The 25,992-nt window shown below is 47.1% G+C and overlaps 7 non-coding genes across 7 annotated transcripts; all 7 read right to left on the bottom strand.

The window, feature by feature from the left end:
* Positions 1–7,452: 7,452 nt before the first annotated feature.
* On the bottom strand, positions 7,453–7,525 carry TRNAR-UCU (transfer RNA arginine (anticodon UCU)). Its single transcript has one exon. It is a non-coding gene; the product is annotated as a tRNA-Arg (tRNA).
* Positions 7,526–7,685: 160 nt separating this feature from the next.
* Positions 7,686–7,758, bottom strand: TRNAR-CCU (transfer RNA arginine (anticodon CCU)). The gene has a single exon. It is a non-coding gene; the product is annotated as a tRNA-Arg (tRNA).
* A 2,970-nt stretch (positions 7,759–10,728) lies between these two features.
* TRNAR-UCU (transfer RNA arginine (anticodon UCU)) lies at positions 10,729–10,801 on the bottom strand. Its single transcript has one exon. It is a non-coding gene; the product is annotated as a tRNA-Arg (tRNA).
* Positions 10,802–16,946: 6,145 nt separating this feature from the next.
* TRNAR-CCU (transfer RNA arginine (anticodon CCU)) lies at positions 16,947–17,019 on the bottom strand. Its single transcript has one exon. It is a non-coding gene; the product is annotated as a tRNA-Arg (tRNA).
* Positions 17,020–20,689: 3,670 nt separating this feature from the next.
* On the bottom strand, positions 20,690–20,762 carry TRNAR-CCU (transfer RNA arginine (anticodon CCU)). The gene has a single exon. It is a non-coding gene; the product is annotated as a tRNA-Arg (tRNA).
* A 2,970-nt stretch (positions 20,763–23,732) lies between these two features.
* On the bottom strand, positions 23,733–23,805 carry TRNAR-UCU (transfer RNA arginine (anticodon UCU)). Its single transcript has one exon. It is a non-coding gene; the product is annotated as a tRNA-Arg (tRNA).
* Positions 23,806–25,609: 1,804 nt separating this feature from the next.
* Positions 25,610–25,682, bottom strand: TRNAR-CCU (transfer RNA arginine (anticodon CCU)). Its single transcript has one exon. It is a non-coding gene; the product is annotated as a tRNA-Arg (tRNA).
* Positions 25,683–25,992: the final 310 nt, after the last annotated feature.

The raw sequence follows: 25,992 nt of genomic DNA, 5'->3' as shown, positions 1-25,992 counted from the left end.
TGTTATGCATGCCTAGGTATTTGGTCTAATAAGTTTACTGATGTACTACATTGACTATCAAGGTTGACATTGAGCCCTATCAAGTCCTATGTATGGCCCCCATTCAGCCCCATTAGCTCCTATATTGTGCTAGATGAGAGTCCTACATACCAAACCCATAATGCCTGTATAGCTCCTACATACCCCTATATGTCCTGCCCAGTTCCCATTCAGCTCCTAAATACCACCAATTGCTCCTGTATAAGACCCATCTACCCCCATTTGGTTCCTGTACAGCTCCTGTATTAGCTCCTGTAACCCCTGTATTGAAGCATACGGATCCTGTATGGAATTATATAGGTTTTTTCAGTAGGGTACCACTAGCGTTCTTTTCATTAGCGCGTTTACTTTAGGTTACAGTAAAACACACCATCGAAAGGAATATAGGAGAAAAGAGCGCATATGTTTTGCTTCAAACAAGAAAACTGTAGCAGAAACCATTGGTAATGAAAAAGGATAGCCCACCCTCGGCGGCACTCGAGCCCGCAGTCCCCGGTTAAGGAGACCGATGCCATATCCGTTAGGCCACGAGGGCGATGTGCGAGCGATGCACTGGCGTTCCTTTCATTAGCACTTTTACTCTAGGTTACTGTAGAACACACCATCGAAAGGAATATAGGGGAAAAGGAAACGCATATGCTCTGCTTCAAGCAAGAAAACTGTTGCAGAAACACATGGTATTGAAAAAGGATAACCCACCCTCGGCGGGACTCGAATCCGCAATCCCGGTTTAGAAGACCGATCCCTTATCCGTTAGGCCACGAGGGCGATGTGCGAGGGATGCACAGGCGTTCCTTTTATTAGCGCTTTTACTCTAGGTTGCAGTAGAACTCATCATCGAAAGGAATATAGGAGGAAAGGAAATGCATATGCTTTGCTTTAAGCAAGAAAACTGTAGCACAAACCCTTTGTTAGTGAAAAAGAGTAACCCACCCTAGGTGGGACTCGAACCTGCAATCCCCGGTTTAGGAGACCGATGCCTTATCCGTTAGGCCACGAGGGCTTTTTTTTCTTTATTGCCTGTTTTCGTCTCACGTAAACAATACACATATTAACTGATAATTACACAACACAATCCAAAACATTGTAAAAACCGTGGCTCAAACGATGTGGCCACGCATCTGTTAAAATGTTTTTATCATCGATAGTAATTCGACGCGCGGCAACCATTCTGGGGGGAATTCCTGCAACTTTTGTTCGTCCACAAAATTTCTTATATACTCTTTGAAGTACTGGGTGGGTGCTCGTGCATCTACATCAAAGTGCATGGCTGCCATCCTGGATTTCCAAATGCTATGAAGAGCCATAAGCATTATCATATCATATGGGGTACCATCGTCACTTTGTATTTGCAAATAGCGGATGCCATATGCATCAATGGGGAAGTCTTTTTTGATCGTGCGCTGGAGCACGTCCCAAAGAAAGATAGCATCCCAGCAGTCAATGAATACATGCTCAATTGTCTCCTCCTTTCTGCATATTATGCAATGCGTGCCCCAAGGAACGTAGAACCCCTTTGCAGCCATCCAGGTTTTGACGGTCAGCGTACCGGTATGTAATTTAAAAAAGAAATTCTTAGCACCTGGCGATATTTTCATCGCCTTGACGCGCTTTAGTACAGTGTGGCCATGGCATACATTGTAAAGGGACCGATACAAAGGCACTGGTAAAAAACACATCACATAGGTCCTTGTACAACCTTCTTCGTCGGACTTGACTCAAGTATTCAAGTGAAAACCGCACTGACAGCAACCTACATGAAAGTACAACTTCGCGGAGAAAGCCATAAACACCACCAGGTACGCTGCAGGTTGATACAACCATGTTAGGCAAGTGTTGCCCCAGGCGAAGTTGACAGACAGTGCGAAGGAATGGGTTGTCGACGTCTCTAAAGAAACAAAATCGATTGACTACCTGTCTTAAAAACAAATGCGACAAGCCGAGTCCTCCATTTCGCACTCGAAGAAATAAATTGGTCCGACTCGATCTTTCCCAAGACGATTCCCACACAAAGACAGCGAACACACGGTGAAATTTCTGCATGTTTACCCTTGAACAATGTAAGACTTGTAAGATATACCAAATTTTACTCACTAAGAATATGTTGCAAATTGTGGCTTTAGAAAACATAGACCAATTCCAGCCATTCCACTTGTTCACTCTTTCCCGCAGGTTATCCACTTGGCTCCTCCAGTACGAGTCGCTGTCTTTGTAGCATTTGAGGGGGGCACCCAAGTATTTCACCGGTGTCGTAACAAACCTTATGCTGGCAAATCTGTCTGGGGTTTCTGCCCAGTCACCGTGCCAAAAGCCAAGGCATTTTCCCCAGTTTACAGCGCTGCCACTTGCAGCACAGAAGTTAGTAACGCATTTGACAGCATCTGCTATGCTGTCAGAGTCCGCGCAAAAAATGGCAATATCGTCCGCATAAGCCAACAGTCGGACTTCAACCTCGTGAAGCTTAAACCCACGGACACAGTCATTCTCTATGACACTTTAACAAAAGGACTCTATGTACAAACAAAACAATAGTGGTGAGAGGACAACCCTGACGGACCGAACGCTTGACTGGGATGCGCTTCCCCACCACCTTGTTAACGATTAGCCGCGTTGAGCAGTCTCGGTACGCCATGACAGCCCCCTCTTTGATTATTTTCCCTGAATTCACATAATCTAGGATGCACAGCAGAATTTCATGAGGCACCCTGTCAAAAGCCTTCTCGAGGTCAATTTGCAGCATTGCGACTCGCGCACCTATAGCGTCGCAACATTCGAGGATGTTCCGGGCTGCGTGTATATTCGTGAGGATAGTTCGACCTTTAATGCCGCACGTCTGATGCGGCCCCACGAGCTCTGTAATGACTGTTTGCAACCTTTTAGCTAGGATTTTCATGAATATCTTGTAATCTCCATTAGTGAGGCAGATTGGGCGGTAAGAATTTACTTTGCGCACTGCAACGGGGTCTTCCGATTTTGGTATAAGAACAGTGTGAGATGATGAAAAGGATGGGGGTAATATTTTCAGCTCGAATGCCTCATTATAAACGTCGGCTAAGACTGGTGTTATTTCAAACTTGAAACACTTATAAAAGGCGGAAGTCAGACCATCAGGGCCAGGTGATTTCCCGGGATGCATACTTTCAATAGCACTGTTAACTTCCTCTTCCGAAATGGGTTCCTCCAATAATTCTTTTGCATTATTGTCAAGCTTTGGCATCAGCGGTAAAAAATCTTTTTTAAAACGATCGACATCAACTGAGCTGGCGGCGAATAAACCATTGAAGTGCTCAAAGAAAGCACGCTCGATAACATCTGCGACATCGCTGACTTCACCTTCGTGTTCAATTTCTGTTATCTGATTACGACGCGCATGCCACTTTTCTGAGCCCAACGCCAGTTTTGACGGTGCTTCTGCCGTTATCAGTCGCTCGGCTCTTGCCCGAACCATAGCACCGCGGTATCTTTCGACATCGAACCGCTCAATTTTACTTTTCAACGCGCGAATATCTTCAACAAACATGCCGGGCATTCTACATTCTTCGAGGAGCAATTTTTCCAGGTTTCTGCGCATGAGCTTTTCTTCTGCTCCTTTTTCTCCGCTTATAGCGCTCGAGCGTTCCAAAGCCTTCAATTTAACTACCTGCTTGAAGTTCTCCCATTTTTCTCTAAACGTCTTTTTACTGCGAACGTTCATTTCTTCAACTTCCGTCATTACTTCCTCCATAAATTTTTCATCACTCAGCAGATTCGAATTAAATTTCCATAGTTGCCACTCGAAGGCCCTTTTCGTTTCTTTCGTGCTAGCTACTACAAAGCTGACCAAGCAGTGGTCACTAAATGAAACGGCGTTATCACTGTATGCCTTGCAAGGCGGTACCAATTCAACACTCACGTACGCCCAATCTAGTCGGGCGTTGCTGGCTGCCTGTAAGTGGGTGTACTGCATAATCTGGCCACCACCGAGACATTCAGCCACATCCTCCAAACCCTGTTCTCTTACTGTATCGCTTAAGACAGCGGTACTTGCATCCCTGTAATGTCGTTCGCCAGTTTTGTCTTTGGCTGAAAGGATGCTGTTGAAATCGCCAATAATGATTAGGAGCCTATTACATTTGGTATACTGCTTTAGTTGTTCGAAAACTGTGCGCCTTTCGTCAGTGACAGTCGGTGCGTACAAGCATATTACGCGCAATTCCAATCCCGAAAACAAAAGATCACAAACAATGAGCCGACCAGACGTACATGACGTTGAGGCTTCTTTTTTAGCACCTAGACTCTGTCTAACGAACAACACGCAGCCGGAAGAAGTCCCTATGGCATGGCTAACTATAGCAGAATACCGCAGCAAGAATTGGCGCACCATGCCCCCAGTTTCATCGTCGCCATGGACATTAGTCTCTTGGACTGCCAGTATGTCAAGGTCGAGGTCACTTACTAGTCGATAAAGCTGACACTGTTTTCTCCGTGAGGCCAGGCCACGCACATTTAAAGTGGCCACACGGATTGAATTTTCTATTTGCGCCATTGTAAGGCTACGAAAAACGCTGGGGCATGGCGCTTACCTTACAACTGCAATTCCCTCCTGAACGTCTTGTCCCAGTACTGTCCTTAAGGTGGCGAAGGCGGCGTTTCCGCCGTCCTATGCTCCGACGAAATGTTTGGCCGTGGCCGAATGAGAGGCCGCTGAGCGGGAGTCGTTTTGGCGGGTGGTTCGTCCGGCGAGGCTGCAGTGGTGCCTTGTCTTTTTTCCCTTCGTCACGGGGACGCTTCCCCGTCACAGTGCCACTGTCGCTTTCAATCCCAGTCAACGGTTCAGCATCGGAGGGGGTCTCGTCTGCTAAGCCAAGAAACGTGTCGCCGGTGCTGCTTGCATCCACCTTTTCACAGCTTTCTCCTACGCCTTCGAATGGAAGCCCGGCGTCGGGCTTACCTGGTGCTTCACACACGCCCTCTTCTTGACAGCATGACGACCCATCTTCCACAGCAGAGTTTTGGTTAACTCCTGCTGTTTCTTCCGAGTCTGCTTCGTCCATGAGGTGCTCCAGTGCGTCACTTTCCTGCGCTGGTCCGGTCACGCTGGCATATGTCTTCGTGCAGTCGTCGTCTTCGTGGCCGAAGCGGCGACAACGACTGCAGCGGGGTACTCGGCAGTCGCGACGTATGTGACCGGTACACTTGCACCGCAGGCACAACGGTGCACGGCCAGGAACGACAACGAGAGTCAACTCTCCGGTAATGTTGAGCTGGTGCGGAATGTCATCCGCCTTGACGTCGGAGTGCAGCTTTAGTCCCACAGACCGCGTCGTTGAGCGCTTTTCAGTGATGCTCGGTGCTCGCCACTTCTCCCGCTTCACTTCGAATACTTTCCCATATGGAGTCAAGGCAACACGCACGTCTTCATCGGTCACGCCGTGCAGCAACCAGTGAAGCTTCAAGCGAACATCGCGGTTATTTGGGTCAATGAGCAAACATGGGCGATCCTTTACCTTCACATCGACGGCGGAGAGCAACTTCCGAGCAGCCTCAGCACTTGTCAGTGTCACAACCCATACGTGGTTCATTTGATACGCCCCAACACAAAACGTCGTCGAGTGCACCAAACTTGGCCAAAGTGTCCCGGTAATCTTCGACGCGGTAAGACCGGGCTCTCGGATCACCATGCATGAGAACGGTGTTCGCAGCGATACGTCCGGAAGGCAGATTGGGCAGAATCACCTGATAATCGTCGGCGCTAGGCGCAAAAACCTTGTTACCGCGGCACGTTCAGGCCGCTGAAACAGCTCTGTCGGAGCCGAACATTCCGCGACCGTATCGCTCGAAAGCCGGAAATGGAATTTAGGCCACGAGGGTGATGTGCAGGCGATGCACTGGCGTTCCTTTCATTAGCGCTTTTACTCTAGGTTACATTAGAACACACCATCGAAAGGAATATAGGGGAAAAAGAAATGCATATGCTTTGATTCAAGCAAGAAAACTGTAGCAGAAACCCTTTGTTAATAAGAAAGGATTACCCACACTCGGTGAAACTCGAACCCGCAATCCCCCGTTTAGAAGACCGATGCATTTTCCGTTAGGCCACGAGGGCGATGTGCGAGCGATGCACTGGCGTTCCTTTCATAAGAGCTTTTACTCTAGATACACTAAAACACACCATCGAAAGGAATATAGGAGAAAAGAAGCGCATATGCTTTGCTTCTAGCAAGAAAACTGTAGCAGAAACCATTTGGTAATGAAAAAGAATATCCCACCCTCAGCGGGACTCGACCCCGCCATCCCGGTTTAGGAGACCGATGCCTTATCCGTTAGGGCACGAGGGCGATGTGCGAGCGATGCACTGGCGTTCCTTTCATTAGCGCTTTTACTCTAGGTTGCAGTAGAACACACTATTGAAAGGAATATAGGAAAAAGGGAAATGCACTTGCTTTGGTTCAAGCGAGAAAACTAGCAAAACCCTTTGTTAATGAAAAAGGATAACCAACCCTCGGCGGGACTCGAACCCGCAATCTCCCGTTTAGAAGACCGATGCCTTATTCGTTAGGCCAAGAGGGCGATGTGCGAGCGATGCACTGGCGTTATTTTCATTAGTGCGTTTACTCTAGGTTACAGTACAACACATCTTCCAAAGGAATATAAGGGAAAAGGAAACGCATATGATTTGCTTCAAGCAAGAAAACTGTAGCACAAACCCTTTGGTAATGAAAAAGGATATCGCAACCTCGGCGGGACTCGAAAACGCAGTCCCTGGTTTAGGAGACCGATGCCTTATCCGTTAGGCCACGAGGGCGATGTGCGAGCGATGCACTGGCGTTCCTTTCATTAGCACTTTTACTCTAGGTTACTGTAGAACACATCTTTGAAAGGAATATAGGGGAAAAGGAAACGCATATGCTTTGCTTCATTCAAGAAAACTGTAGCAAAAACCCTTGGTAATGTAAAAAGGATAACCTACACTCGGCGGGACTCGAACCCGCAATCCCCGGTTTAGAAGACCGATGCCTTCTCCGTTAGGTCGCGAGGGCGATGTGCGAGCGATGCACTGGCGTTCCTTTCATCAGCACTTTTACTCTAGGTTACTGTAGAACGCACCATCGAAAGGAATATAGGGGAAAAGGAAACGCACATGCTCTGCTTCAAGCAAGAAAACTGTTGCAGAAACTCTTGGTATTGAAAAAGGATAACCCACTCTCGGCGGGACTCGAATACACAATCCTCCGTTTAGAAAACCGATGCCTTATTCGTTAGGCCACGAGGGCGATGTGCGAGCGATGCACTACCGTTCTTTTCATTAGCGCGTTTACTCTGTGTTACAGTAAAACACACCATCGAAAAGAATTTAGGAGAAAAGGAGCGCATATGCTTTGCTTCAAACAAGAAAACTGTAGCAGAAACCCTTGGTATTGAAAAAGGATAACCCACCCTCGGCGGGACTTGAACCCGCAATCGCCGGTTTAGAAAACCGATGCCTTATCCGTTAGGCCACAAGGGCGATGTGTAGCGATGCACTGGCGTTCCTTTCATCAGAACGTTTACTCTAGGTTACTGTAGAACCCACCATCGAAAGGAATATAGGGGAAAAGGAAACGCATAAGCTCTGCTTCAAGCAAGAAAACTGTTGCAGAAACCCTTGGTATTGAGAAAGGATAACCCACCCTTGGCGGGACTCGAACCCGCAATCCCCGGTTTAGGAGACCGATGCCTTATCCGTTGGGCCACGAGGGTGATGTGCGGGCGATGCACTGGCGTTCCTTTCATTAGCGCTTTTACTCTAGGTTGCAGTAGAACACACCATCGAAAGGAATATAGCGGAAAAGAAAACGCATTTGCTTTGCTGCAAGCAAGAAAACTGTAGCAGAAACCCTTTATTAATGAAAAAGATTATCTCACCCTCGGCGGGACTCGACCCCGCCATCCCCGGTATAGGAGACCGATGCCTTATCCGTTAGGCCACGAGGGTGATGTGCGAGCGATGCACTGGCGTTCTTTTCATTAGCGCTTTTACTCTAGGTTACAGTAAAACACACAATCGAAAGGAATATAGGGGAAAAGAAAATGCATATGCTTTGGTTCAAGCAAGAAAACTGTGGGAGAAACCCTTTGTTAGTAAAAAAATATAACCCACCCTCAGCGGGACTCGAACCCGAAATTCCCGGTTTAGAATACCGATGCCTTCCTTGTCCGTTAGGCCACGAAGGCGATGTGTGAGTGTTGCACTGGCGTTCCTTTCATTAGCGCGTTTACTCTAGGTTACAGTAGAACACAACATCGAAAGGAATATAGGGGAAAAGTAAACGCATATGCTTTGCTTCATGCAAGAAAACTGTAGCACAAACCCTTGGTAATGAAAAAGGATTACCCACCCTCGGCGGCACTCGCACCCGCAATCCCCGGTTTAGAAGTCCGATGCCTTATCCGTTAGGCCACGAGGGCAATAGGCGAGCGATGCACTGGCGTTCCTTTCATTAGCGCTTTTACTTTAGGTTACAGAAGAACACACCATCGAAAGGAATATAGGAGAAAGGGAAATGCACTTGCTTTGGTTCAAGCGAGAAAACTAGCAAAACCCTTTGTTAATGAAAAAGGATAACCAACCCTTGGTGGGACTCGAATCCGCAATCCCCCGTTTAGAAGACCGATGCCTTACTCGTTAGGCCAAGAGGGCGATGTGCGAGCGATGCACTAGCGTTCTTTCCATTAGCGCGTTTACTCTAGGTTACAGTAGAACACATCATCCAAAAGAATATAGGGGAAAAGGAAACGCATATGATTTGCTTCAAGGAAGAAAACTGTAGCACAAACCCTTTGGTAATGAAAAAGGTTATCCCAACCTCGGCGGGACTCGAACCCGCAATCCCCGGTTTAGGAGACCGATGCCTTATCTGTTAGGCCACGAGGGCGATGTGCGAGCGATGCACAGGCGTTCCTTTCATTAGCGCATTTACTCTAGGTTACTGTAGAACACATCTTCCAAAGGAATATAGGGGAAAAGGAAACGCATACGCTTTGCTTCAAGCAAGAAAACTGTAGCACAAACCCTTTGTTAATGAAAAAGAATATTCCACTCTCTATGGGACTCGACCCCGCCATCCACGGTTTAGGAGACCGATGCCTTATCCGTTAGGCCACGAGGGCGATGTGCGAGCGATGCACTGGCGTTCCTTTTATTAGCACTTTTACTCTAGGTTACTGTAGAACCCACCATCGAAAGGAATACAGAGGAAAAGGAAACGCATATGCTTTGCTTCAAGCAAGAAAACTGTAGCAGAAACCCTTGGTATTGAGATAGTATAATCCACCGTCGGCGGGACTCGAACCCGCAATCCCGGTTTAGAAGACCCATGCCTTATCCGTTAGCCAAGAGGGCGATGTGCGAGCGATGCACTGGCGTTCCTTTCATTAGCACTTTTACTCTAGGTTACTGTAGAACCCACCATCGAAAGGAATAAAGGGGAAAAGGAAACGCATATGCTTTGCTTCAAGCAAGAAAACTGTAGCAGAAACCCTTGGTATTGAAATAGTATAACCCACCGTCGGCGGGACTCGAACCCGCAATCCCGGTTTAGAAGACCCATGCCTTATCCGTTAGCCAAGAGGGCGATGTGCGAGCGATGCACTGGCGTTCCTTTCATTAGCACTTTTACTCTAGGTTACTGTAGAACCCACCATCGAAAGGAATAAAGGGGAAAAGGAAACGCATACGCTTTGCTTAAAGCAAGAAAACTGTAGCACAAACCCTTTGTTAATGAAAAAGAATATCCCACTCTCTATGGGACTCGACCCCGCCATCCACGGTTTAGAAGACCGATGCCTTATCCGTTAGGCCACGAGGGCGATGTGCGAGCGATGCACTGGCGTTCCTTTTATTAGCACTTTTACTCTAGGTTACAGTAGAACACACCATTTAAATTAATATAGGAGAAAGGGAAATGCACATGCTTTGGTTGAAGCAAGAAAAGTGTAGCAGAAACCCTTTGTTAATGAAAAAGGATAACACACCCTTGGCGGGACTCGAACCTGCAATCCCGGTTTAGGATACCGATGCCTTATCCGTTAGGCCACGAAGGCGATGTGCGAGTGTTGCACTGGCGTTCCTTTCATTAGCGCGTTTACTCTAGGTTACAGTAGAACACAACATCGAAAGGAATATAGGGGAAAAGGAAACGCATATGCTTTGCTTCAAGCAAGAAAACTGTAGCACAAACCCTCGGTAATGAAAAAGGATAACCCACCCTCGGCGGCACTCGCACCCGCAATCCCCGGTTTAGAAGACCGATGCCTTATCCGTTAGGCCATTAGGGCGATGTGCGAGCGATGCACTAGCGTTCTTTTCATTAGCGCGTTTACTCTAGGTTACAGTAGAACACACCATTTAAATAATATAGGAGAAAGGGAAACGCATATGCTCTGCTTCAAGCAAGAAAACTGTTGCAGAAACCCTTGGTATTGAAAAAGTATAACCCACCCTCGGCGGGACTCGAATCCACAATCCCCCGTTTAGAAGACTGATGCCTTATTCGTTAGGCCACGAGGGCGATGTGCGAGCGTTGTACTACCGTTCTTTTCATTAGCGCGTTTACTCTGTGTTACAGTAAAACACACCATCGAAAGGAATTTAGGAGAAAAGGAGCGCATATGCTTTGCTTCAAACAAGAAAACTGTAGCAGAAACCCTTGGTATTGAAAAAGGATAACCCACCCTCAGCGGGACTTGAACCCGCAATCGCCGGTTTAGAAAACCGATGCCTTATCCGTTAGGCCACAAGGGCGATGTGCAGCGATGCACTGGCGTTCCTTTCATCAAAACGTTTACTCTAGGTTACTGTAGAACACACCATCGAAAGGAATATAGGGGAAAAGGAAACGCATATGCTCTGCTTCAAGCAAGAAAACTTGAAGCGGTATGAGCCTTTGGACAGAAGATGAAGAAGCGCGAGGGCCGGGGCAGGAAAGAAGAGGGGGATGAAGTGAAGAATAAAGCAGATTAAGATGGACGCCAGTTCCATACTGAAGCTTTAATGCTGTTCCGTTATTTTAAGTAGGAACACTACATTATTTTGGCGCAGCCGGCCATCGAAGCCATCATGTGGGTGACGTTCTTCATAGACGAGACCTCCGAGGAGATCATCTTTTCGAAGTACCAAGTTCAAGACGAAGCAGCGGTAGACCTACCTCGTGAGCTCAGCTCGGAAGAACTCGTAAACCTGGTTGTGGAAAAGGCAGCCGTAGACACTACTGAACTACGACGGAAAGGTGCTGTGAAAGTGAACTTGCGTGTGGCGACCTTCAACGACCTAGTTCTTGAACCAGCGCGTCGAAAACACTCAGGATCACGATCTCCGACGGAAGAGGTGAGCCTCGTTTTGAAAGCTTTTCAGCTGCAACAGGAACAGATGCTTCAACAAAACCAAATAATGACATCTCTTATAAGCTCTCTGAATGCTGAGAGACCGACACCTAATTTCGTAGAACCTGATGCTTTCGACGGTGTGTCTTCAAATCCAGAAAGTTGGCTTGATTTCTACGAATATGCCGCTGGAAAAAACAAGTGGCTCTCTGATGAGGCTAAAATCACCAACATGCGCGTTTACTTGAGAGGTGTTGCGCGAAAGTGGTATGAAACATGCATTCTGGAAGACAGTGACGACTCTTGGGGCCAGTGGAGGAAAAAGTTTTTGACTGCATTCCGAAGCAATCCAGTAGAAAGATGGAACACGGCGCTTAATTTCAAGTCTGAGCAAAGCTGCCTTGTCGAGTACTTCTTTGAGAAACGCCGTCTTTTAAAGCTGGCGGAGCCTTTGCTTCCATCTACGGCCGTAGTTGCCTTAATAATGCATGGATTGCACACTAACGTGTTGAAGCAAGTGCAAATACTGTCACCAAAGACTCTAGATGACCTCCTCGCGTGTCTTCAGAACATATCATCAGCTTCGGAAACAAGCATAACCGCCGAGTCAAGCAGCTGTTTCAGTCGGAGTAAATCGGACTGGTCAAGCCGCGCTCAGCGAGAACCGAGCCACCTCGCAACTCGCACAGATAACTTGCCCTGGCGTGTTCCAAGAGGTCGAGTGAATAATATCGACACTGAAGCTCAGGAGTATTCGACAGAAAAAAAACTAATAAACGAGGGTGATCAGTCCCACCCGATGACTCCAAATGAGACTGTTTATTTAAGTTGCTCTAGCCTACTTCACATTCCCGTCAAAGTAGGAAACAAACATATGATGGCTCTGGTAGACAGCGGTGCTTCTGTGTCCATTATAAATGCCAAGCTGGTGGATGCAAATCGCTTGCATAGTGGAAGAATTCTACGAGTACAAGGCTATGATGGAAAAGTAACGTTGCATGATCAGTGGGCCTTAGTAAACATCGAGTTCCAGGGTCAGCAAATAGAGAGCGAAGTGTTGGTGATAGAGGGGGTAACGTACGACTTTTTGCTATCAAGACCAGATATAAAGAAACTAAAGATCAACGTGTACTGGGACGATGTGGTTCTAGTAGAAGGAGTAGCAAGGAACGAGACAAATCAGGGTAGACAAGATAATCTACGAGTTGTCAAGTGCGCGGAGGATATCGCAACGACCTACCCGGAACTTGTATGCATAGGAAGCTATCCTCAGGCGATGAAGTCCCACAAGGTTCCTTTCGAACTCGCTGACAAGACCGTCATCCGGAAAGCACCTTACAATATGTCAAGGGAGCGAAAGATGTGGCTCAAGAAAGAGTTGCAGGAGATGCTAGATGCTGATATCATACGACCTTCGGTATCACCCTTCGCTTCTCCCATAACGATCGCACCGAAAGAAGACGGAACCTTCAGATTATGCACCGACTACAGGGTTCTCAATCGTCAGACAGAACTCATACCATTTCCTATGCCGAAGATCGACACAATTATAGATGAGACCGGGGGTTGCCGACATTTTTCCCGCATCGATTTATGCAAAGGTTTCTGGCAGATCCCACTAACCGAAGAAACAAAAATGTACACCGCTTTTATCACGCCATTCGATCTCTACGAATACAACCGGCTCCCTTTCGGTTGGAAAAACTCGCCAGCGTGGTTCCAGAAGATCATGAACGACGTCCTAAAGCCATTCCTTGGTGTTTTTTGTAATGTGTACATAGACGACATTATAGTCTTCTCCAAAACAGAGGCTGAGCATCAGGACCATCTGTCTCAGGTGTTAAACGCCTTGAGCTTGGCACATCTCAAGGTTAATTTTAAGAAGAGTGTATTCTTTCAACGAAAAGTGGTGTTTCTTGGAAGAGTCTTCGATGGGAACACCAAAAGCACAAAACAAGAGTCCGTCGAGAAGATCTCCCAGTTGAAGAAACCATATGACGTCCATTCACTGCGTGTGTTTTTGGGATTGGCAGGACATTTCCGATCTTTCATAAAGGACTTTGCTGTCAAAACTAGATGCCTCACGCGCTTAACGCAGAAAGAAGTTCCCTTTGAATGTAGTGACGAATGTGAGAGAGTCTACCGTGACTTGGTGCACAGAATTTCTTCTCTCCCCGTTCTGCGTATACCAGATTTCACTTTACCCTTTGAATTGAACACTGACGCCTCACATTATGGGACTGGTGCAGTGTTGTATCAAAAATGTATTGAAGCATCTGGCCGAGAAAAGCGACACGTAGTCGGTTACTACAGTTACACTTTCAAGCCGTCTGAAACAAACTACACTACTACGGAAAAAGAAGCACTGGCGGTTCTGAAGGCCGTTGACTACTTCCGCACGTACCTGGAAGGTACGAAGTTCACTTTGTTCACCGATCACCAGGCACTCACTCATCTCTTGAATATGACCCAAACTAAAGGGCGTATCGCCAGATGGGTGAATTACTTGCAGCAATTTGACTTTACCATCTCGCACCGACCAGGACCGCTTTTAACCGATGCAGATGCTCTATCAAGATTGATGGTACAAAACAACACAGAAAAATCTGAAGAAATCAATGAAGTGAAGCTGTGGGAAGGCTCAGAACAACTGGTTTTTACGGAAGGTCGGTATCAAGTCCCACCAACTCTTGTTTCCAAAGTGCTTTACTTGTACCACGATAGCCCAGAATCTGGAGGACACGACGGCTTTTGGCGTACCTACAACAAGTTGGTCAAGAGGTTTACGTGGCCTCACATGAAGAAAGACGTTAGTCAGTACGTTCGTTCATGCCATGTGTGTCAAGTACACAAAGTCAAGTATAAACAGCCTACGGACACCATGATACTACCTTGCCACTCGAACGTGCCTTTTGAAGTAGTTCACCTGGATTTCGCCGAACTTAACAAGAAACGGGAAGGAGTCAGAAAAACGCAAGCTTTTCTGCTGGCCATAGATGAATGCACCAGGATGGTCGCGGCACGAGCAGGAAAAGAAGATGCAAATAGCGTCATAACCCTTCTCGAAAGGGACATGTTTAGAACTACGCGGACAATCGTATGCGATAACGGCCCCGCGTTCAAGAGTGAAAAGCTAGTAAGATGGGCTCGAGATCACAATGTATCGATCAAGTTCTGTGCGCCATACCATCCTGCGGCGAATGGGCTTGCAGAACGTGCCATACGGGACGTGAAACAATACATCAAGATGTACGATAGTTTTCCTGGGGGATGGAAATGTTCTTTAGAAGCAGCCGTAAAACATCATAACCGATCCTACACAAGTGGCTTGGGGTGCAGTCCACAGTACGCTTCTACAGGAGAGACCCCTATTCTGCAGGCAGACCGTGAGTTGGGACTCTTGGAAAACCTCAAGATTGTCGAGGAGAGGCAACAAAAATCACAGGAGGAGAGGTACCGAAAACGAATGAAAAAGAATTTCGACAAGAGGCATCGAGCAGACATGCCAGACATTCAAGTCACCGACCTCGTACTAGTGAGAAAAGGAATAAGAGATTCCAGTGCCAAATTTTATGGGCCTTACTCTGTGACCAAGACAGCCACCCAGAACGGAATTTTGAAGACTGTCTGGTACACTGGTGAACGTGGATCTGTTGAATGTGCTTCAATTGGGAATGTCTTCAAGTATTACCCCAGGAGGGGTAATTAAAAGAAAGCGGGAAGGGTGAAGCGGTATGAGCCTTTGGACAGAAGATGAAGAAGCGCGAGGGCCGGGGCAGGAAAGAAGAGGGGGATGAAGTGAAGAATAAAGCAGCTTAAGATGGACGCCAGTTCCATACTGAAGCTTTAATGCTGTTCCGTTATTTTAAGTAGGAACACTACAAAACTGTTGCAGAAACCCTTGGTATTGAAAAAGGATAACCCACCCTCGGCGGGACTCGAATCCGCAATGCCCGGTTTAGAAGACCGACGCCTTATCCGTTAGGCCGCGAGGGCAATGGGCGAGAGATGCACTGGCGTTCCTTTCATTAGCGCTTTTACTTTAGGTTACAATAGAACACACCATCGAAAGGAATATAGGAGAAAGGGAAATGCACATGCTTTGGTTCAAGCAAGAAAACTGTAGCAAAACCCTTTGTTTATTAAAAAGGATAACCCACCCTCGGCGGGACTCGAACCTGCAATTCCCTGTTTAGAAGACCGATGCCTTATTCGTTAGGCCATGAGGGCGATGTGCGAGCGTTGCACTAGCGTTCTTTTCATTAGCGCGTTTACTCTATGTTACAGTAGAACCAATCATCGGAAGGAATATAGGGGAAAATGAAATGCATATGCTTTGGTTAAAGCAAGAAAACTTTGGGAAAAACCCTTTGTTAATAAAAAAGGATAACCCACCCTCCGCGGCACTCGGACCCGCAATCCCCTGTTTAGAATACCGATGCTTTATTCGTTAGGCCACGAAGCCGATGTGCGAGTGATGCCATGGGGTCCCTTTTATTAGCGCGTTTACTCTAGGTTACAGTAGAACACAACATCGAAAGGATTATAGGGGAAAAGAAGCGCATAAGCTTTGCTTCAACCTAGAAAACTGTAGCAGAAACCTTTTCGGTGAATGAAAAAAAAAATATCCTACCCTCGGCTGGACTCGAACCCGATATCCCCGGTATAGGAGACCGATGCCTTATCCGTTAGGCTACGAGGGCGATGTGCAGGCGATGCACTGGCGTTCCTTTCATTAGCGCTTTTACTCTAGGTTACAGTAAAACACACAATCGAAAGGAATATAGGGGAAAAGAAAATGCATATGCTTTGGTTCAAGCAAGAAAACTGTGGCAGAAACCCTTTGTTAGTAAAAAAGGATAACCCACCCTCGGCGGGACTCGAACCCATAATTCCCGGTTTAGAAGACCGATGCCTTATCCGTTAGGCCACGAAGGCGATGTGCGAGTGATGCACTGGCGTTCCTTCATTAGCGCGTTTACTCCAGGTTACAGTAGAACACAACATCGAAAGGAATATAGGGGAAAAGGAAACGCATATGCTTTGTTCAAGCAAAAAAACTGTAGCACAAACCCTTGGTAATGAAAAAGGATAAGCCACCCTCGGCGGCACTCGCTCCCGATATCCGCGGTTTAGGAGACCGATGCCTTATTCGTTAGGCCACGAGGGCGATGTGCGAGCGATGCTCTGGCGTTCCTTTCATTAGCGCTTTTACTCTAGGTTGCAGTAGAACACACCTTCGAAAGGAATATAGGAGAAAAGAAAACGCAATTGCTTTGCTGCAAGCAAGAAAACTGTAGCAGAAACCCTTTGTTAATGAAAAAGAATATCCCACCCTCGGCGGGACTCGACCCCGCCATCCCCAGTTTAGGAGACCGATGCCTTATCCGTTAGGCCACGAGGGCGATGTGCGAGCGATGCACTGGCGTTCCTTTCATTAGCGCTTTTACTCTAGGTTGCAGTAGAAAACACCATCGAAAGGAATATAGGGGAAAATAAAACGCAATTGCTTTGCTGCAAGCAAGAAAACTGTAGCAGAAACCCTTTGTTATTGAAAAAGAATATCCCACCCTCGGCGGGACTCGACCCCGCCACCCCCGGTTTAGGAGACCGATGCCTTATCCGTTAGGCCACGAGGGCGATGTGGGAGCGATGCACTGGCGTTCCTTTCATTAGCGCTTTTACTCTAGGTTACAGTAAAACACACAATCGAAAGGAATATAGGGGAACAGAAAATGCATATGCTTTGGTTCAAGCAAGAAAACTGTAGCAGAAACCTTTTGTTAATGAAAAAGAATATCCCACCCTCGGCGGGACTCGACCCCGCCATCCGCGGTTTAGGTGACCGATGCCTTATCCGTTAGGCCACGAGGGCGATGTGCGAGCGATGCACAGGCGTTCCTTTCATTAGCGCTTTTACTCTAGGTTGCAGTAGAATTCATCATCGAAAGGAACATAGGGGGAAAGGAAATGCATATGCTTTGCTTCAAGCAAGAAAACTTTAGTACAAACCGTTTGTTAATGAAAAAGAGTAACCCACCCTCGGCGGCACTCGCACCCGCCATCCCCGGTTTAGAAGACCGATGCCTTATCCGTTAGGCCACGAGGGCAATGTGCGAGCGATGCACTGGCGTTCCTTTCATTAGCGCTTTTACTTTAGGTTACAGTAGAACACACCGTCGAAAGGAATATAGGAGAAAGGGAAATGCACTTGCTTTGGTTCAAGCGAGAAAACTAGCAAAACCCTTTGTTATTGAAAAAGGATAACCAACCCTCGGCGGGACTCGAACGCGCAATCCCCCGTTTAGAAGACCGATGCCTTATACGTTACGCCAAGAGGGCGATGTGCGAGCGATGCACTGGCGTTCCTTTCAATAGCACTTATACTCTAGGATACTGTAGAACACACCATCGAAAGAAATATAGGGGAAAAGGAAACGCATATGCTTTGCTTCAAGCAAGAAAACTGTAGCAAAAACCCTTGGTAATGAAAAAGAATAACCCACACTCGGCGGGACTCGAACCCGCAATCTCCGGTTAAGAAGACCGATGCCTTATTCGTTAGGCCATGAGGGCGATGTGCGAGCGATGCACTAGCGTTCTTTTCATTAGGGCGTTAACTCTAGGTTACAGTAGAACCCATCATCGAAAGGAATATAGGGGGAAAAGAAATGCATATGCTTTGGTTCAAGCAAGAAAAGTTTGGGAGAAACGCTTTGTTAATAAAAAAAACCCACCCTCCGCGGGACTCTAATCCGCAATCCCCTGTTTGGAATACCGATGCCTTATCCATTAGGTCACGAGGGCGATGTGCGAGCGATGCACTGGCGTTCCTTTCATTAGCGCTTTTATTTAGGTTACAGTAGAACGCACCATCGAAAGGAATATAGGAGAAAGGGAAATCCACATGCTTTGCTTCAAGCAAGAATACTGTAGCACAAACCATTGCTAATGAAAAAAGATAACCCACCCTCGGCGGCACTCGAACCCGCAATCCCCGGTTTAGAAGACCGACGCCTTATCCGTTAGGCCGCGAGGGCAATGGGCGAGCGAGTCACTGGCGTTCATTTCATTAGCGCGTTTACTCTAGGTTACAGTAGAACCCATCATCGAAAGGAATATAGGGGAAAAGGAAATGCATATGCTTTGGTTCAAGCAAGAAAACTTTGGGAGAAACCCTTTGTTAATAAAAAAGGATAACCCACCCTCCGCGGCACTCGGACCCGCAATCCCCTGTTTAGAATACCGATGCTTTATTCGTTAGGCCACGAAGCCGATGTGCGAGTGATGCCACGGGGTTCCTTTTATTAGCGCGTTTACTCTAGGTTACAGTAGAACACAACATCGAAAGGATTATAGGGGAAAAGAAGCGCATAAGCTTTGCTTCAAGCTAGAAAACTGTAGCAGAAACCTTTTCGGTGAATGAAAAAAAATAACCTACCCTCGGCGGGACTCGAACCCGATATCGCTGGTTTAGGAGACCGATGCCTTATCCGTTAGGCCACGACGGCGATGTGCGGGCGATGCACTGGCGTTCCTGTCTTTAGCGCTTTTACTCTAGGTTGCAGTAGAACACACCATCGAAAGGAATATAGGGGAAAAGAAAACGCAATTGCTTTGCTGCAAGCAAGAAAACTGTAGCAGAAACCCTTTGTTAATGAAAAAGAATATCCCACCCTCGGCGGGACTCGACCCCGCCATCCCCTGTTTAGGAGACCGATGCCTTACCCGATAAGCCACGAGGGCGATGTGCGAGTGATGCACTGGCGTTCCTTTCATTAGCGCTTTTACTCTAGGTTACAGTAAAACACACAACCGAAAGGAACATAGGGGAAAAGAAAATGCATATGCTTGGTTCAAGCAAGAAAACTGTGGGAGAAACCCTTTGTTAGTAAAAAAGGATACCCCACCCTCGGCGGGACTCGAACCTGCAATTCCTGGTTTAGAAGACCGATGCCTTATCCGTTAGGCCACGAAGGCGATGTGCGAGTGATGCACTGGCGTTCCTTTCATTAGCGCGTTTACTCTAGGTTTCAGTAGAACACACCATCGAAAGGAATATAGGGGAAAAGAAAACGCCTTTGCTTTCCTGCAAGCAAGAAAACTGTAGCAGAAACCATTCGTTAATGAAAAAGAATATCCCACCCTCAGCGGGACTCGACCCCGCCATCCCCGGTTTAGGAGACCGATGCCTTATCCGTTAGGGCACGAGGGCGATGTGCGAGCGATGCACTGGCGTTCCTTTCATTCGCGCTTTTACTCTAGGTTGCAGTGGAACACACTATTGAAAAGAATATAGGAAAAAGGGAAATGCACTTGCTTTGGTTCAAGCGAGAAAACTAGCAAAACCCTTTGTTAATGAAAAAGGATAACCAACCCTCGGCGGGACTCGAACCCGCAATCTCCCGTTTAGAAGACCGATGCCTTATTCGTTTGGCCAACAGGGTGATGTGCGAGTGATGCACTAGCGTTCTTTTCATTAGCGCGTTTACTCTAGGTAACAGTAGAACACATCATGCAAAGGAATATAAGGGAAAAGGAAACGCATATGATTTGCTTCAAGCAAGAAAACTGTAGCACAAACCCTCTGGTAATGAAAAAGGATATCGCAACCTCGGCGGGACTCGAACACGCAGTCCCTGGTTTAGGAGACCGATGCCTTATCTGTTAGGCCACGATGGCGATGTGCGAGCGATGCACTGGCGTTCCTTTCATTAGCACTTTTACTCTAGGTTACTGTAGAACACACCTTTGAAAGGAATATAGGGGAAAAGGAAACGTATATGCTTTGCTTCATCAAGAAAGCTGTAGCAAAAACCCTTGGTAATGTAAAAAGGATAACCCACACTCGGCGGGACTCGAACCCGCAATCCCCGGTTTAGTAGACCGATGCCTTATTCGTTAGGCCACGAGGGCGATGTGCGAGCGATGCACTGGCGTTCCTTTCATCAGCACTTTTACTCTAGGTTGCGGTAGAACGCACCATCGAAAGGAATATAGGGGTAAAGGAAACGCATATGCTCTGCTTCAAGCAAGAAAACTGTTGCAGAAACCCTTGGTATTGAAAAAGGATAACCCACCCTCGGCGAAACACGAATCCGCAATCCCGGTTTGGAAGACCGATGCCTTATCCGTTAGGCCAAGAGAGCAACGTGCGATTGATGCACTAACGTTCCTTTCATTAGCGCTTTTACTTTAGGGGACAGTAGAACACACCATCGAAATTAATATAGGAGAAAGGGAAATGCGCATGCTTTGGTTCAAGCAAGAAAACTGTTGCAGAAACCCTTGGTATTGAGAAAGGATAACCCACCCTTGGCGGGACTCGAACCCGCAATCCCCGGTTTAGGAGACCGATGCCTTATCCGTTGGGCCACGAGGGTGATGTGCGGGCGATGCACTGGCGTTCCTTTCATTAGCGCTTTTACTCTAGGTTGCAGTAGAACACACCATCGAAAGGAATATAGCGGAAAAGAAAACGCATTTGCTTTGCTGCAAGCAAGAAAACTGTAGCAGAAACCCTTTATTAATGAAAAAGATTATCTCACCCTCGGCGGGACTCGACCCCGCCATCCCCGGTATAGGAGACCGATGCCTTATCCGTTAGGCCACGAGGGTGATGTGCGAGCGATGCACTGGCGTTCTTTTCATTAGCGCTTTTACTCTAGGTTACAGTAAAACACACAATCGAAAGGAATATAGGGGAAAAGAAAATGCATATGCTTTGGTTCAAGCAAGAAAACTGTGGGAGAAACCCTTTGTTAGTAAAAAAATATAACCCACCCTCAGCGGGACTCGAACCCGAAATTCCCGGTTTAGAATACCGATGCCTTCCTTGTCCGTTAGGCCACGAAGGCGATGTGTGAGTGTTGCACTGGCGTTCCTTTCATTAGCGCGTTTACTCTAGGTTACAGTAGAACACAACATCGAAAGGAATATAGGGGAAAAGTAAACGCATATGCTTTGCTTCATGCAAGAAAACTGTAGCACAAACCCTTGGTAATGAAAAAGGATTACCCACCCTCGGCGGCACTCGCACCCGCAATCCCCGGTTTAGAAGTCCGATGCCTTATCCGTTAGGCCACGAGGGCAATAGGCGAGCGATGCACTGGCGTTCCTTTCATTAGCGCTTTTACTTTAGGTTACAGAAGAACACACCATCGAAAGGAATATAGGAGAAAGGGAAATGCACTTGCTTTGGTTCAAGCGAGAAAACTAGCAAAACCCTTTGTTAATGAAAAAGGATAACCAACCCTTGGTGGGACTCGAATCCGCAATCCCCCGTTTAGAAGACCGATGCCTTACTCGTTAGGCCAAGAGGGCGATGTGCGAGCGATGCACTAGCGTTCTTTCCATTAGCGCGTTTACTCTAGGTTACAGTAGAACACATCATCCAAAAGAATATAGGGGAAAAGGAAACGCATATGATTTGCTTCAAGGAAGAAAACTGTAGCACAAACCCTTTGGTAATGAAAAAGGTTATCCCAACCTCGGCGGGACTCGAACCCGCAATCCCCGGTTTAGGAGACCGATGCCTTATCTGTTAGGCCACGAGGGCGATGTGCGAGCGATGCACAGGCGTTCCTTTCATTAGCGCATTTACTCTAGGTTACTGTAGAACACATCTTCCAAAGGAATATAGGGGAAAAGGAAACGCATACGCTTTGCTTCAAGCAAGAAAACTGTAGCACAAACCCTTTGTTAATGAAAAAGAATATTCCACTCTCTATGGGACTCGACCCCGCCATCCACGGTTTAGGAGACCGATGCCTTATCCGTTAGGCCACGAGGGCGATGTGCGAGCGATGCACTGGCGTTCCTTTTATTAGCACTTTTACTCTAGGTTACTGTAGAACCCACCATCGAAAGGAATACAGAGGAAAAGGAAACGCATATGCTTTGCTTCAAGCAAGAAAACTGTAGCAGAAACCCTTGGTATTGAAATAGTATATTCCACCGTCGGCGGGACTCGAACCCGCAATCCCGGTTTAGAAGACCCATGCCTTATCCGTTAGCCAAGAGGGCGATGTGCGAGCGATGCACTGGCGTTCCTTTCATTAGCACTTTTACTCTAGGTTACTGTAGAACCCACCATCGAAAGGAATAAAGGGGAAAAGGAAACGCATATGCTTTGCTTCAAGCAAGAAAACTGTAGCAGAAACCCTTGGTATTGAAATAGTATAACCCACCGTCGGCGGGACTCGAACCCGCAATCCCGGTTTAGAAGACCCATGCCTTATCCGTTAGCCAAGAGGGCGATGTGCGAGCGATGCACTGGCGTTCCTTTCATTAGCACTTTTACTCTAGGTTACTGTAGAACCCACCATCGAAAGGAATAAAGGGGAAAAGGAAACGCATACGCTTTGCTTAAAGCAAGAAAACTGTAGCACAAACCCTTTGTTAATGAAAAAGAATATCCCACTCTCTATGGGACTCGACCCCGCCATCCACGGTTTAGAAGACCGATGCCTTATCCGTTAGGCCACGAGGGCGATGTGCGAGCGATGCACTGGCGTTCCTTTTATTAGCACTTTTACTCTAGGTTACAGTAGAACACACCATTTAAATTAATATAGGAGAAAGGGAAATGCACATGCTTTGGTTGAAGCAAGAAAAGTGTAGCAGAAACCCTTTGTTAATGAAAAAGGATAACACACCCTTGGCGGGACTCGAACCTGCAATCCCGGTTTAGGATACCGATGCCTTATCCGTTAGGCCACGAAGGCGATGTGCGAGTGTTGCACTGGCGTTCCTTTCATTAGCGCGTTTACTCTAGGTTACAGTAGAACACAACATCGAAAGGAATATAGGGGAAAAGGAAACGCATATGCTTTGCTTCAAGCAAGAAAACTGTAGCACAAACCCTCGGTAATGAAAAAGGATAACCCACCCTCGGCGGCACTCGCACCCGCAATCCCCGGTTTAGAAGACCGATGCCTTATCCGTTAGGCCATTAGGGCGATGTGCGAGCGATGCACTAGCGTTCTTTTCATTAGCGCGTTTACTCTAGGTTACAGTAGAACACACCATTTAAATAATATAGGAGAAAGGGAAACGCATATGCTCTGCTTCAAGCAAGAAAACTGTTGCAGAAACCCTTGGTATTGAAAAAGTATAACCCACCCTCGGCGGGACTCGAATCCACAATCCCCCGTTTAGAAGACTGATGCCTTATTCGTTAGGCCACGAGGGCGATGTGCGAGCGTTGTACTACCGTTCTTTTCATTAGCGCGTTTACTCTGTGTTACAGTAAAACACACCATCGAAAGGAATTTAGGAGAAAAGGAGCGCATATGCTTTGCTTCAAACAAGAAAACTGTAGCAGAAACCCTTGGTATTGAAAAAGGATAACCCACCCTCAGCGGGACTTGAACCCGCAATCGCCGGTTTAGAAAACCGATGCCTTATCCGTTAGGCCACAAGGGCGATGTGCAGCGATGCACTGGCGTTCCTTTCATCAAAACGTTTACTCTAGGTTACTGTAGAACACACCATCGAAAGGAATATAGGGGAAAAGGAAACGCATATGCTCTGCTTCAAGCAAGAAAACTGTTGCAGAAACCCTTGGTATTGAAAAAGGATAACCCACCCTCGGCGGGACTCGAATCCGCAATGCCCGGTTTAGAAGACCGACGCCTTATCCGTTAGGCCGCGAGGGCAATGGGCGAGAGATGCACTGGCGTTCCTTTCATTAGCGCTTTTACTTTAGGTTACAATAGAACACACCATCGAAAGGAATATAGGAGAAAGGGAAATGCACATGCTTTGGTTCAAGCAAGAAAACTGTAGCAAAACCCTTTGTTTATTAAAAAGGATAACCCACCCTCGGCGGGACTCGAACCTGCAATTCCCTGTTTAGAAGACCGATGCCTTATTCGTTAGGCCATGAGGGCGATGTGCGAGCGTTGCACTAGCGTTCTTTTCATTAGCGCGTTTACTCTATGTTACAGTAGAACCAATCATCGGAAGGAATATAGGGGAAAATGAAATGCATATGCTTTGGTTAAAGCAAGAAAACTTTGGGAAAAACCCTTTGTTAATAAAAAAGGATAACCCACCCTCCGCGGCACTCGGACCCGCAATCCCCTGTTTAGAATACCGATGCTTTATTCGTTAGGCCACGAAGCCGATGTGCGAGTGATGCCATGGGGTCCCTTTTATTAGCGCGTTTACTCTAGGTTACAGTAGAACACAACATCGAAAGGATTATAGGGGAAAAGAAGCGCATAAGCTTTGCTTCAACCTAGAAAACTGTAGCAGAAACCTTTTCGGTGAATGAAAAAAAAAATATCCTACCCTCGGCTGGACTCGAACCCGATATCCCCGGTATAGGAGACCGATGCCTTATCCGTTAGGCTACGAGGGCGATGTGCAGGCGATGCACTGGCGTTCCTTTCATTAGCGCTTTTACTCTAGGTTACAGTAAAACACACAATCGAAAGGAATATAGGGGAAAAGAAAATGCATATGCTTTGGTTCAAGCAAGAAAACTGTGGCAGAAACCCTTTGTTAGTAAAAAAGGATAACCCACCCTCGGCGGGACTCGAACCCATAATTCCCGGTTTAGAAGACCGATGCCTTATCCGTTAGGCCACGAAGGCGATGTGCGAGTGATGCACTGGCGTTCCTTCATTAGCGCGTTTACTCCAGGTTACAGTAGAACACAACATCGAAAGGAATATAGGGGAAAAGGAAACGCATATGCTTTGTTCAAGCAAAAAAACTGTAGCACAAACCCTTGGTAATGAAAAAGGATAACCCACCCTCGGCGGCACTCGCTCCCGATATCCGCGGTTTAGGAGACCGATGCCTTATTCGTTGGGCCACGAGGGCGATGTGCGAGCGATGCTCTGGCGTTCCTTTCATTAGCGCTTTTACTCTAGGTTGCAGTAGAACACACCTTCGAAAGGAATATAGGAGAAAAGAAAACGCAATTGCTTTGCTGCAAGCAAGAAAACTGTAGCAGAAACCCTTTGTTAATGAAAAAGAATATCCCACCCTCGGCGGGACTCGACCCCGCCATCCCCAGTTTAGGAGACCGATGCCTTATCCGTTAGGCCACGAGGGCGATGTGCGAGCGATGCACTGGCGTTCCTTTCATTAGCGCTTTTACTCTAGGTTGCAGTAGAAAACACCATCGAAAGGAATATAGGGGAAAATAAAACGCAATTGCTTTGCTGCAAGCAAGAAAACTGTAGCAGAAACCCTTTGTTATTGAAAAAGAATATCCCACCCTCGGCGGGACTCGACCCCGCCACCCCCGGTTTAGGAGACCGATGCCTTATCCGTTAGGCCACGAGGGCGATGTGGGAGCGATGCACTGGCGTTCCTTTCATTAGCGCTTTTACTCTAGGTTACAGTAAAACACACAATCGAAAGGAATATAGGGGAACAGAAAATGCATATGCTTTGGTTCAAGCAAGAAAACTGTAGCAGAAACCTTTTGTTAATGAAAAAGAATATCCCACCCTCGGCGGGACTCGACCCCGCCATCCGCGGTTTAGGTGACCGATGCCTTATCCGTTAGGCCACGAGGGCGATGTGCGAGCGATGCACAGGCGTTCCTTTCATTAGCGCTTTTACTCTAGGTTGCAGTAGAATTCATCATCGAAA

This window comes from Rhipicephalus microplus, chromosome 2 (genome assembly GCF_043290135.1).
Source record: "Rhipicephalus microplus isolate Deutch F79 chromosome 2, USDA_Rmic, whole genome shotgun sequence".
Classification (NCBI taxonomy): Eukaryota; Metazoa; Arthropoda; class Arachnida; order Ixodida; family Ixodidae; genus Rhipicephalus; species Rhipicephalus microplus.
This window is presented reverse-complemented; position numbering and strand designations above follow the sequence as displayed.